The 13,357-nt window shown below is 39.9% G+C and overlaps 2 pseudogenes; both read left to right on the top strand.

The window, feature by feature from the left end:
- The window catches only part of LOC122086905, a 59,133-nt pseudogene that overhangs the window by 12,417 nt on the left and 33,359 nt on the right, over positions 1–13,357 (top strand).
- Positions 5,884–6,001, top strand: LOC122087785 (annotated as a pseudogene).

Genomic DNA, 13,357 nt, shown 5'->3' with positions numbered 1-13,357 from the left:
CCATAGGGTTCAATGCTTGGAATTGCATATGGCCATGAGGACTCCAGGTATGGGTGGAACCCCTCTACCCAGAGGAGAATCTGTCAGTAATTCCCTATACCCAATTCCATTACAGAGAAGGTTTGGAATAAGAATACATACATGGGAAGAATAGACAAAAGACCTCTATAGGTTGGGAAAGGGAAAACCATACTTAAAGAAAGTGGGTGGAATGTAAGGTTTTGTTATGTACCTAATGATTCAAATATCTTTTGAAATAGGGAATAAAAGTGACAATGTGGAAATTTTCCTGAACCCAAGAAGTGAACCTACCGGAATTGAATACCAAGGTGAGTGGGTGCCTTGATTTGTTTTATGGAGTGTTTATTAAACTATAGCCTTGCCTGTACCTCATGCATTTGACGTGTGCATCTAATCATTATTATTATTGTTGGTACTAATTTGTGGATAGGAAACTGGAGCAAGTAAGACAGGTAATATAGGACATTGATGAGTACCCGGTATTTATTGTGTTAATGTGAATGATAGATGATGACTGTGCATCATATAGAAATCATGGGTTAGGTTATTACCACCGAGTTCTACAACCCCTTGTCAGTAGGGGGATAGGTACTAATTAATCTCGAACCGTGACTACCTGATCAGCAGTACACTTCCGTGGTATGACATACTATACCCAGAGACGGATAGCAACAAGGTACGATGTACTGTATACTTGATTGCTCAGGATTACTAACCTAGGGATTAGCTGGGGGACCAAGGTTACTTTCTGGGTCTGGCTGACCACTGTCTGCAATGAGCTTGTATTCCTAAGGCCTAACGTACGGGGTAGGGAATACCACCTACGTTGCGTAACACTATATCACTTATTTCAAACTTAGTAAGGGAATAAGAAGTAGTGTAATGTTAAATGAATCCATGAGCATCATATAAGGTGTGGAGCATGCATTGCATCATTTGTATTATGTGTGCTTGCTTGCCCTCACCTTCTCACTGAGCATGATGTGTTCACCCCTCTTATTTACTTCTCTAGATGACGAGACCAATGTTTTACCGATTTCTGGCTCTGCTTATGAGACAGTAGCCAAGGATCACTTGGCCTATTTTTCAGAGGATGAGGCCGACAATGGACCCGACTATGGATGCGATGGCTATGCTTATGGAGGCCAGTACTTATGAAGAGTAGACAGTCTGTTCTGATATATCTTTTTATGTATATATCTGTTTTGATATATCTTTTTATGTATATACTTCTGTTGGAGAGCACTCTGATGTATATAGTTACTCTTGAGATGTTGTGATTTTGTGTAAATATTCTTTTGGAAATGTATATATAACTTTATCTGGATAACTGTAATATAATGTATCACTTAGTGACACTAAAAAATGATGTAATATATCTTTGATGGACAGTTTATATCATAATGAACCCTGATTTATAGTTGTGTTGTGGTGTTATGAGCTTCCCTAAGTCTAGATCCTTGGAAAATAGGCTAATTGGATATGGTGAGGTGTCTAGTGCCGCGTATCTTTGCCTAACCGGTGGCAGGGTGTGACAATAGAGGGGTCCATTAGAGGCTAGACTAGCTAAGATGAGTATACAAGAAGACCTAATTGAGTTCTATAATACACTTGAAGACACTTGAAGAGAGCTTGAAGGACACCAAGGACCATTCGAATTCCAAACCGAGAAGGAGAGCTCTTCTCTGGATTACCACCAGCTAGAGCTTCCATTTTCTCTTTATGTCTCCTCAGACATTGGTGTGTGATGTGACCTATTTGGAAAAAATCTCCCAAGGGTCTTATATGACCCCTCCAAACCTCAGTAGCTGAGTAATTGAGTTGTAGGAGCACAACTCCATCTCTCATTTGCTGTCAAGTATCGATTTTTCCCTGATTTGGCTTGTTCTTGGCCTAAAATAGCTAGTAGTGTAGTTATTGGCTCCATTTGTTGGATTTGTTCTACACTATGATGCTTGTATATGAGTTTTGGATGAAGCCCTATAGTTAGAGGTGGGCTCTATTGTAATACCCTAAATTTGGAACCCCTCAATTCCAGAGGTGGAATTCAGTTGATAAGGGTAAGATGTAAAGGTAGAATTAAAGGTTCTATGTAAACAGCCATACAGCTGTGTACATCTGTGTAGATCAGGAAACATTAAAGGGAGAATGTTAGGGAATAGGTGTGAATGGTCTACAGGTGTGGGGAACTATCCCACATAGGGTGGACTACCCTAGGTAGAAGGTAAGACAGATGGGAAGCCAACAGAGGACAACCAGTGGGTTGGTATCTAACTGGTTGGCATCTAACCAACCGGCCAGCCGATTGCAGTGGCAAATGCCCAGAAAACTGCATTTTTCCTTATGGGCCCCACTTCTTTGTAGGGTTATTCTACCCATTTCTACCATGAATAGGAGCATGTCTAAAGGTTCTAATGCACGTAGTTTCATATCAAACACTAAATCCTATAGGAAGTTATTTAAGTTTTTATACTTGTAAAAAATGGGTTTTTATAAAAATGCTTTTGCCAAACAGACACTAATTTCTGTTTAGTAATATAAAGAAGGAAGGTCAGCCTCCTCCTTTCTTTCTTTGTTGCTGAGTGCTGAGAACAAAAAAGAAACAGAGAGAGAAGAAGTAGAAAAAGAAGAAGGGAAGAAAAAGGGAGAGGAGAGCTGTAGCTGGGTTGTTGCCAGGAGGCTGTGGCCCTCCCCTAAAGTTGCTGGAGATGCTGGCGGTGTTGTTGTTTCTACTGCCAAGTATATCCAAGTGCTGCCAAGGTGCACCCACAGCTGGGAAATGCATCCGAAGTTGCACAGTTGCTGATGAACTTGCCTGGACACCCCAGGAACTCTGGGAAGGTAAAACCCTAACCCAACCTAGTAGATTGTGTCACACCCTGCCTCCAATAGGCTAAGGCATGCGGCACTGGACACCTCACCGTATCCAGTCAGCCTGTTTCTCTAGGATCTAGACTAGGGCAGATCATAACACCACAATTACACTACGAAAGATCAAAGTTTATATACATATGCACAGTCCAACAAAAAATATCTTGCATAAGCTCCAGTGCCAACTAAGTGATAAGATATATTTACAATTATCCAAATGAGAGTTACATACCTTACAAAAAGAGAATATTCACAGTTTACAGTATCTCAATAGTAGACTACATACATCAGAGTGTGCATCAACAGGAATATGTACACAAAAAGACATAGGAATAGTCCATCCTAATCCTCAGAAGAACTGGCCTCCATCGGCATAGTCATCGCATTCGCAGTCGATCCCATGGTCGATTCCATCTTCTTGAAGATTGGCCAACTTATCCATGGCCACTGCCTCATAATCAGTGCAGGAAGTTGGCAAAATACTGGGTTCAACCTTGACATCTAAAAGGAGTAAATAGAAGGGGTGACCACTGGTAATGCTCAGTGAGGGGTGAGGGAGAATAAGCACACATCCATATACAATGCATGCTCCACACATAGAGAATGATGCTTATGCATGCTTCATACATAAAGAATGATGTTAATGAGTCCATTTAATTAACTATACAAAATTCCTAATCCATTACTAGGTCTCATCACCTATGGGTATAAGTGCTACCAACGTAAGTGGCATACCCTACCATGTACGTTGGGCCTCAGGTATACAAGCTACGTCACAGGCAAGAGCCAGCCAGTGCCTGTACGGGTCCCGGGCCACACCAACTAACCCCTAAAAGGTAATCTCGTATTGTAAATATATTCATAGGCATACAGTACGTCGTATCTTATCTCACCTCCATAACTGATACCACACATCTCATCAGAAGTGCATTGCTGATCAGGCAACCACATAATTCGGGATTAGTCCGTACCTAACCCCCTACGGAAAAGGGGTGTAGCACTTGGAGTTGTGATACCTAACTAGCATTCTAAATGATGCTCATCCAAACATTGCAATCACACATTCAAACATGAGAACCTGCACATGACCCATCTCACCTGTCTTACTTTTCTCATTTCCATTCCATCCCATTCCATCGCAATAGTGCCATTTTTAAATATAAATAAATACAAATGCACATGCATAAGCAATTTAATGCATGAACAACATTAAACAAACACACCAAAAGAATGGGGGGTTGAGAAGGGCACCCATTCACCTTGGTATTCAATTTTTGCAAGTTCACTTCTTGGATTCAAGAAAATTGCCACACTGTCATTTATGTTTCCTATTCAACAGATATTTAAATCATTAGGTATATCATAAATTCCTACATTTTACCCACTTGCTTTAAGTATAGCATTCCCATACCCAACCTATAGAGGTCTTTGTCTGTTCTTTCCTATATACATATTGATTCCTTGATTTCTTAAACCTTTCCTATAGTAGAATTAGATATAGAGAAACACTAATATATCCTCATTGGATGAAGGGTTTTCATCCATACTTACAGTCTTTGAGGTCATATGAAATTCTAAACATTGGACCCTACAGTCATAGGCTATGTTTCTCATTAATTCTTATATATACAAATTCAAACTTAAAGCTAAAGGTCTAGTAACCTATTACATAGCCCATCTAGCTTTTGGAACCCTAATTTGTGGGTTACCTGGGTCAAAACCAGCTGGCTGGTCGGGACCTGTCGGTTCCTCCTTTTATTCTGTAGAATCTGATTCTGCATTTTCCATACTCTGTACCATGGTTGCTATAGTACCCGAATTGCATCAATTTTTCATTCTGAATTTTCAATACTTATCTTAGGTCAGTAAGGAAAATGTTAAATGCCAAGTTGACCCAATTTTAGGTTTCAATTTATTACACTCAAAACTGATATAGTCCAATTCTACAGGAATAGTTTAGGAATTTAAAGAGATCTACAGAATTAGGGTATTTCTCATGCCTTGGCCATCAATTTGAGATGAACATTTATAAGTACTAACCTAACCTAATTAATTCAGTCCCTATTTTATAATTCCAGCTTGAATAAAATTATGTTCTTAGGGTTTTGGCACAATTTTCACCAAATCAACCCTATTCCAGCTCTTATTACACAATCCCTACTAAAAAAGGAGGAGTCCTAGTTTCTAGGGTTTAGCAGGGATAGGGTTTTTACCAATTGGGTCCCCAATAGCCCACAAAAATCAGGGCTTTTTTTTTTTACTAGGCAGCTATTCTGCTCACAGGGATTCCCTGGCAGTAAACAATTAGGTAAAACCCTAATCCTAACTACCCAATCTACATGAAATTACCTAATTAATCCTGTTGCAATAGTAAGTTCATTTACCTGGGTGCAGAGTTGATCTAGGAGCAGCCTGAGGTGAGTGAGTTCCCTCCTCACTTCTCTTTCTTCCTCTTCTTCCTTCTTTTTCCTTCTTCTTCTCCTTTCTTTCTTTTTCTCCTTACTATTACAGTAGCCATGATTTTTATGAAATCTCAGCCCATTATAACCCTTATATAGGGTAGCCCAAACAGGCTGGGCCCTAAATGTACATTTATGTGTATATATATATATACCTAATAAATCTAGATTTTACTTAAACAATTAAATTATTTCCCCTATTAGTTATTGACACTAAAATATACATTTCATACCTTATTTGAGCTTATTCACATAGGGGCAAAATGGAGATTTGCAGACTAAGGGTGTGGGCCCCACAGCACAAAAACCAAAAAATTACATATAATAATTAATTTAATTAATATGTAATTAAATTTTTTAATTTAATTTCTCTTTTTTTTGTATAAAATATGTATTTTAACCCTCAATTAGGTCTCTTTCCATAGGGGCAAAATGGGAATTTGCACAGCAAAGGTGGGCCCCATAGTGCAAAAATCCAAAAATTACATTCTGCTAGGCAAAATTGGCTGGCCGGTTTTGGACCTACCAGTTTGGGTGCGATCATACTAGCATTAATGCACCAAATCCCATAAAACTCCATAGTTAAGCGTGCTTGGGTGAGAGTAGTATTAGGATGCGTGACCAACTAGGAAGTCCTCATGTCGCACCTTTTTTTTTTTTCTTACTGTATTTAGTCTTGTAATTAAACTTACCTCTTTGTCCACACCTCCTAATGAGTTCCTCAATGATGTTGGCAAGCTGAACAGGAGTAGGTGGGGTCACTTTTGCCTTCTTGGCACTCTAGAGCTGCCAACCATGCCAGCATTGGCTTTCTCTGCTCTTTCTTCTTTCCTGTCCGCAAGTAGGGGTATAAATATCAGATTAGGGTGTTACAGATTGAGCTAGGGTAGTAATCGGCCAAGAGTGGGGATGGTTTAAAATTAAAATTGGAAGTGGGGAATTGCCTGTGGGAACCCAATACAGTCTCCCACAGTAAAAACCCTAATTTATGGACCCCAATTGGAACCCAATTAACTGTAAGGTTGTTCCCGAAACCCTAAACCATGGGGCTTTTCCCAATTGGATTAAATTGTCTATAATTGGGTGTGGGATAAACTTCCACACAATCCCAATTTTGCCCAGGGATAGGAAGAAAATTTAGTTGGTACACCCAGGGAGTAAATTGGGTGAACTGAGACCTATCCAGGGAGTAAATTGGATAAACCGAGACCTAATTGACTCCATAAGATACCTTAGAGACCCAAATTGAATTAGGAAATTAGTTTCTAAGGTGTAGGAAATTTAAATGAAGTGGGTATAGTGTAATGTAAATGTTGGAACTACCTGGCACAACTCTGCCAAAGGAGGTAGGGCTGGTAAGTTGCAAAATGGCCTATTCTGCCAAGGGAATCGGCTAACAAGTTTGGCCCTACCAGAATAGGGTTGTTAATGTTATTTTGACACTGAATGGCCCGTGAACTGTGTGTACGTAATTAGACCTGCCCAGAAATAGTTAAGTAATATAAAGGCATGATTCATTACCCAAATAGAGGAGTTAGGTTGCAAAATTTCAATATTGCCCCTACCTATGCTTGGGACCCTATCCAAGTACATATATGAGCCAAGGGCAATACAGACATATCCAGTAGGGCAATCATGAGTTAGAAACCTGTAGGTTTATTCCAGTAGACTAAGGGATAAGCAATGGCTATATGGGTTGAATAAATGACCTACACAGACATTGGGAGCTGGACTGGAATACTAGTCTAATCAGCTGGGAGGAATACTGACCTGAAGTCAGTGTACTTCTTGTTAGCAGAGTAGGGGTTCTGGTATAGGAATCTAACTGAGATTTGAGAGCAAGATTAGTAAATGATTATAAAAATATAAAATTTAACTTAGTATGAATTGGTTACTTAGGAACCTGGAATGTACCTAGTGAGGATACGGGTGATCGGGAATTCAGCGAAAGAACACCAGATTTGGGAAATCAAGTGAGTGGGTGTTTGATTTATTTTACGGAGTGTTTTGATATATTCAGTTATACATATCATGTGTTATGGAATTATTTTATATAAAATTATATATTTCCATGTTGCATGATTTTACCAACTTTGATGTGATCGAGGTTTTATGGATGGATAGTATGTTAGCTATGAGGTGATGGATGTAAGGTTGACAGTCTGAGCCACGGTATGGCCAAGGTTCTTTTTGGTACCGTGGGCTTAAAGGTCAGTCTTACTGCTATAGCCACAGATGTATGATTAATGATATGGATGCTATGGATGCATATAGATGCACGTGGTTAGGATCACATCCTAGTACTATTACCCCTTTCCAATAGGGGTAAGGTATTAGCTAATCCCACTTGATGGTATGTCGCAGAGGGCTACCACGCCCATATACGATGTGCTGCATCTTTAAAGGGCACAGTGTGATACGACGTACTGTACGCATGACTGTCGGAACCTCTAAAAGCTACATCGGTGGGTCGAGTAGTACCAACCCTAGTTCGATTGTCTTTGATAATCCTAACACCCAGATTTCTCTTGTGAAGTTCGATAGTGCAAAGTAGAGGGTGGTTAGGGTATATTACTAGGCCTATCAAGGCTCCCGCTGTAGCAAACCCAGGGTACCAAAAATGAAAAATTACAAACTCCACTATCATGACTTGGCTACTTTTCTCTATGAAACCTGAGATAGGCACCCAGGGCACACAGTGCCGGAATTCCTCCTTCGGCCTCCCCGTGCCCCTCATAATCCACATCCATATTCTCACATTTCTACATCTCATCACATTCTCAATTTCCACATACTCACACACACATGCTCCATTTCAAATAACACATGTATAATCATGATCCCAATGCACAATATGTATGACAACTGTACAAGAATGAAATTAAAGACATAAACATTCCATAAATTAAGCCAAAACACCCACTCACCTAAGTTGATCTCGAACTTAGGAAATTAAACAATCTTGTATCACCTCGTATCCTCCCGCTTAGGTTAGGTTAACCTAATGAAAAACATGCATAAATATTATATCATATTCCGTTAAAACCCCTAAACAAAAATCTTATAAAGATCCCCAATTGGAGCCCAAGTCATAAGTCAAACTAACTATGACCGGATGATGGTTCTGATCGGCTGGTGTCAACCGGATGATGAATCCAAAAGTGCCGAGACCAGAGTAAAATTAACCGGATGATGCCGCCGACTAATGGGTTTAGATCAACTGGTTGGGTTAGCTGGTTGGCCCAAAACTGAGATTTTCTTCCCATTTGTTTTCCCAATCGTGGCCCCTCTTTCCTACGGTCATCCTACTTCTTTTAAGGTATAAAACCTTAGTTTCTATGCTGAGGGATTTCGACTCTCACCCCTTCTTGGTTCAACTTGATGTTTTCCACAACTTAGGTTACTCCTCTCTATGGCTCATATACCCACATTCTAGGATGAACCTAGTTGGGTCACGTGGGCATAAGTTCCATCCTTCCCAAGGTCCTCACTTAGTGTACAAGGTATAGAGGGTCCTTTCCTTATCTTAGGTTATGATTCTATAGAGGGAAAAAGGGGAGAAAACACTTGTACAAGGGAGGGAGAACCTACCTTGGCAACGGGGAAGAACGGTCTTCACAAGGAATGCTTGGAGGAGCTCCTTCCTCAACTCTATCTTCCTTCTTCTCCTTCTCCTTCTCCTTCCTCTTCTTCTTTTCTCTTCTCCTTTACTTGCGCAATGCACAAATGAGCAATGAAAGGGTTGTTGGGCTTTAAATAGGCTAATAAATGACTACAAAATATTTGACTAAAAATAGATTTTGGCCCAAAGGGGTTAATTGCTTATGGAATAGTGTGGATCCACCTCCACGGGGCATATGTCCATTAATACATCAATAGGTAGGTTGGGACACCCATTGGAGAGTTTCTGGGCATATTGGTAGATAGTCATGGGCCTCACCTCTAAATAACCTTATTTGGGCAGTATTTACTGTCTCCGAGGGTGCAACTGGTCAACCGGTTAGACCATCCAGTTTCCCTAAAAATGCCATTTTGGCTGGGCTATTCTTCCAACCTTAACCCCACTAGCCCGAGGACTTATGTGAGAGTTTTATAGCCTTAATATGGGCTTGCCAAACATGTTATAGAGAATGTCACAAATGTTGGAATTGTTACCCGGGTCTCATTGGAGGTTTGAATCCCTTCCAATGTTGCAAGCACAACCAACAATGACACGAGGGATCATTCTTTCCCTCCTAGCTATAGATTCTTGCTAGCCATAAGCTATTAGTGTTAATTAGATCTAGCTCATCATCTGTCATTATAAAACAGGGAGTTAGGTTCAGGCCCGACTGTAACACAAACAGCCAAAATGAGGACGGAACAGATGATACTCCAACAGGAAGAGAAGAAACCCATGCTAAACCCGTCAGGCCCAGGAGCTTTGTTGGCTTTGTTTGAGAGGGTGGCAACAATGATCTCATCATCAGAAAGGAGAATTGGAGAGGGGGCACTTGGGGGGATAGATTTATTGAGAAGATCATCTGAGAGGGGATTATATAATTCAAAATTTTTTTTGGGTGAATAAATAAATTCATTACCAAAGGAAGAAAGGGATCCTATGGCGCAATGGTTAAGTTGCACTACTGTAACATGTTGGTCATCGGTTCGTTCAAACCTTGGAAACAACCTATCCTGCAAAGCAAGGGGTAAGCCTGCGTACATTTGTCCCTCATAGACCATACAGTAGTTGGAGCCTTGTGCACTGGGTTGCTCTTTTACCAAACGAAGAAGGGGGGGAATATATAGCTTCAAGGGGAAAAGGAGAGAAGAATGAAAAGAACAAAGGCCTAGGGAGGCTGACAGTACCAACTAACCCAGGGGGGGGGAGAGATCCCAGAAAACAAAATGAGCCGTTTCCTTGGGGAGGATCATCTTAAGCTTAGAGTTAACATCAAAATAGATGACATTCTAAATCTTGTCAAAAGAGCAGGAGTTTGGAGTCCATTTATGAAGATTTTGCTACATCCAAATATGGTTGATAGTGGCCCAAAAGGCAAGCTTGCCAGTTCTGGATCTCACAAGTTTTACCATCAATTAGACTCTCTCCCATTTTATAACAATAGGTACATTAAATTCTAAATGTAAAATGTTTGTGTTATATCTTACAACTTTATCAGGGGTTCTCACTTTCATATTCTCGGCATATTTCACAAGATGATTTTTCTAAAAAAAATTAATTAGTTATCAATTTGTATTTATCTGCATATAATGGCAGAGGCACATATTGGACTATACAAGGTATGAGATGATGAACAAAGCACTAGAGGCTTTTGGCGGTCTTGGGGATGATGAAGAACTAGGACCAGCTGACTGGTCTACAGTGAAAAGATATATTGCATGCTTAAGAGACCTAGAAGGGGACAAGTGCACCCTCAAGATGCATCTGAAAGTGATCAAAATTTGGAACATATGAATCTAAAAGATATAAGAGTACACCTTTTAAATGGTCTAAATTCTTTTGCATTTTAATTTTGATACATGTTACAATGAGGCACATCACAAGCCAAACACAATGATAATGGTGTTTAACACAATTCTGTTGACTGTAGTATTTGTAGATCCTGTCTCTATTGACTTCTTTTCTTTATTCTAAGATAGAAGTTGACATGGTGAAAATAGTTGTCAAAGCAACCTAGCTGACAAGGCGGGCCTCAAGGCGTATGGTGACTGGGCACCTTATGTGTCAAGGCACCCAAACCTAAAGACCAACTTTTGGGCCCCCCAAATATTAAAAATGTAAAGCATTTCTCATTTCCAGGATTACGGTGGTTGGCTATCGACTTCGCTCAATGACACCCTTGATTATTAATCATTAATAATTTGCATTTGCATGTGAATGTTTAACTTCATTTCTCTACATAAGAGTCACACAATAGTTGTCAAGGCGTCGCCTAGGAATCTAGGAAGCTTTTGACCGGCGCCTTGGTCGCCTAGGTGCCTTGTCAATGTCGCCTTGAAATTCCCCTCCCCCTCAACCACCTCAGTTCGCCTCGGGCGCTATGACAACTATGGTATTATATGTTTCTCATTTGTTTTAGACATGATAAATAGAGGGTGGACCTCGGTGCAATGGTAAGGTTACTTCATTGCTAGTGGTCGCAGGTTCGGATTGGAAAGCAGCCTCTCTCTGCGTAGCGGGGATAAGACTGGGTACATTATGACCCACCCCAGACCCTACAGTGGCAGGAGCCTCGTTCACTGAGTATGCCCTGTATTTTTTTTATCTGAACATAAATATTTTTTTTTTTTAAGGACACTTTTGTTTCCATATTTCCTGTTCTATTCTGTAGATCCTAATTTCTCTCTCCGTAATCCACATTTACTTGTGGAAGTTAATGGTTAAGCCTTATACTTCTTGTGGACTGGACATGATTGTTTTCTGCTACTCGGTTGATGATCTTATACTCAACGTTGGGCACATCAACAATTTAACGTTAATTTGTTAACAATGAAGTTATTTTTCATTTCCTAATTTAAAACTCATAACAGGTGTTCAAGCTGCCTACTGGGGGATGCTTGATGAGGGAAGAATAACCCAAGCTACAGAAAATCTTTTGATGCAATCAGTTGATGAAGCAATTGATTTAGTATCCCATGAACCCTTATGTGATTGGAGGGGCTTTAAAGCTCACGTTCATTTCCCAAATTATTATAGGTTCCTCGAGATAAGCACTTGTCCTCAAAAGTTGGGTTACATATTTCGCAGTAGACCGGTTAGAATCTGCATGTTGCATTTGCGCTGCATTTATCCGTGCCCACATAATTGCAAGGAGGCAACTCCATGAGTTTATTGGTAGGAACCTTCGTTTCAAACTGGAAACTCTGTTTGTATATTTGCTTCAGATTGTGACATTATTTTAGTAAACTCCTTGCATTACATCCTAGACTCAATAAAAAATTGAAAAAGAAAAAGTTGAATTTATCTGTCCCAAATTTATGAAGTTACAAAGTTTCATTCTGTTGTATTGAATCAAGTGTGACTCTAGTTTTTGATTTTGTACTCACTAGCCAGGTCGTCCCTCTGCTATGTCTACCCCATCCTCTAGACACCTTTGGAAGACAGGGAGTGTGACAACATACATGCTTCCTCAGTCCTTTTCATCAATTGCAGGATTTGGTGTCCCGAAATTGACTTGGCTTTCCCAAAAGGCCGCATCTTGTCAAGCCCGGCTCTTCAGTTTTTTTGATTTTGTACTCACTAGTTTAAGGCTTGAAGGCACTTCCCTTGCTTGTTTTCTGGAATGAAATGTGGCCACCTCATATACCACATGGCAGGGGTTGTGTCAGGTGATAAAAATTCATATACCACTTGTTTGCATGTGGGAGTGCATGCATAACTATGTGCACGTGCAGCTACTGGCTAGAATACATTTTCCCATAGACAATTCAATACATTTTTCTATATATACTCTCTTTTTTTATTTTTTTTTTGCTGAGAAAAAATAGAATACAACATGTTTGCATGAGAATTTGTATCTGCAGTTGGTATTTGTATTTTTCCGACTGCAACTAATATTTTGAGTTTTCTTATGTTTAATCTACCTGCCTTAGTAGGTGAAAAGGAAGTTACGTCTATAGTCATTAAAGAAAGTGTGGATGAAGGACAGGAAGCAAGACAATTCTTACAAGATGTTCGTGTTGCATTTCCCCAGGTTTGCACGTATTAAGAACTTAATGAATTATTTTTTTGTACGAAAAAAGAATTTAATAGACTCAAATGAATGATATTTTTTTTTGGGGGAGTGGGGGGGAAGTAATTTAATTTTATCTAAAATATAGCTTACGTCAAGGGCATGGTTCAAGAACTCGGAAATCTCGGCCAAAATCTTGGACGTTTCGGTTGTTTCGGTTAACAGAGGAAGGAAGCCACATGATTGGTAATACAGCGGAGATCCGTCCACAGAGACCATCTCTTAGAAGGACAATTGGAGGCATAAAAAATGGTAAGAAGTAAACTTGCGTTT

The sequence above is a fragment of the Macadamia integrifolia genome, chromosome 8 (assembly GCF_013358625.1).
Source record: "Macadamia integrifolia cultivar HAES 741 chromosome 8, SCU_Mint_v3, whole genome shotgun sequence".
Classification (NCBI taxonomy): Eukaryota; Viridiplantae; Streptophyta; class Magnoliopsida; order Proteales; family Proteaceae; genus Macadamia; species Macadamia integrifolia.
This window is presented reverse-complemented; position numbering and strand designations above follow the sequence as displayed.